Here is a 303-nt window from a genome sequence, read left to right as displayed (position 1 = left end):
ATGACATTCAGCTACTTTGAAATATAAAATGTATTGTTGCTAACTATAGACAGGCTGCTATGGGACATTAGACCTTATTTCTTCCACTTACGTGTTAGGTCTGTACTCATGCACTAGCCTCACAAGAGTTCTTACCACTTTACAAGTGAGGAAACCGAGATTCAGAGAAGCTAGGTCACTTGTCCAAGGTCACTTCTAGTACACAGAACAGCCAGGGTTTGAATTGAGGTCTGCCCAACTCCAAGGTCTGTGCTCTGAACCAAGAATGACACGCTGCAGCTGCACTCCTCAGGGTGGCCTTCC

Source organism: Otolemur garnettii, unplaced genomic scaffold (genome assembly GCF_000181295.1).
Source record: "Otolemur garnettii isolate 467f Iridium unplaced genomic scaffold, OtoGar3 scaffold00232, whole genome shotgun sequence".
In the NCBI taxonomy this organism is placed as follows: Eukaryota; Metazoa; Chordata; class Mammalia; order Primates; family Galagidae; genus Otolemur; species Otolemur garnettii.
Note: the sequence above shows the minus strand (reverse complement) of the source record.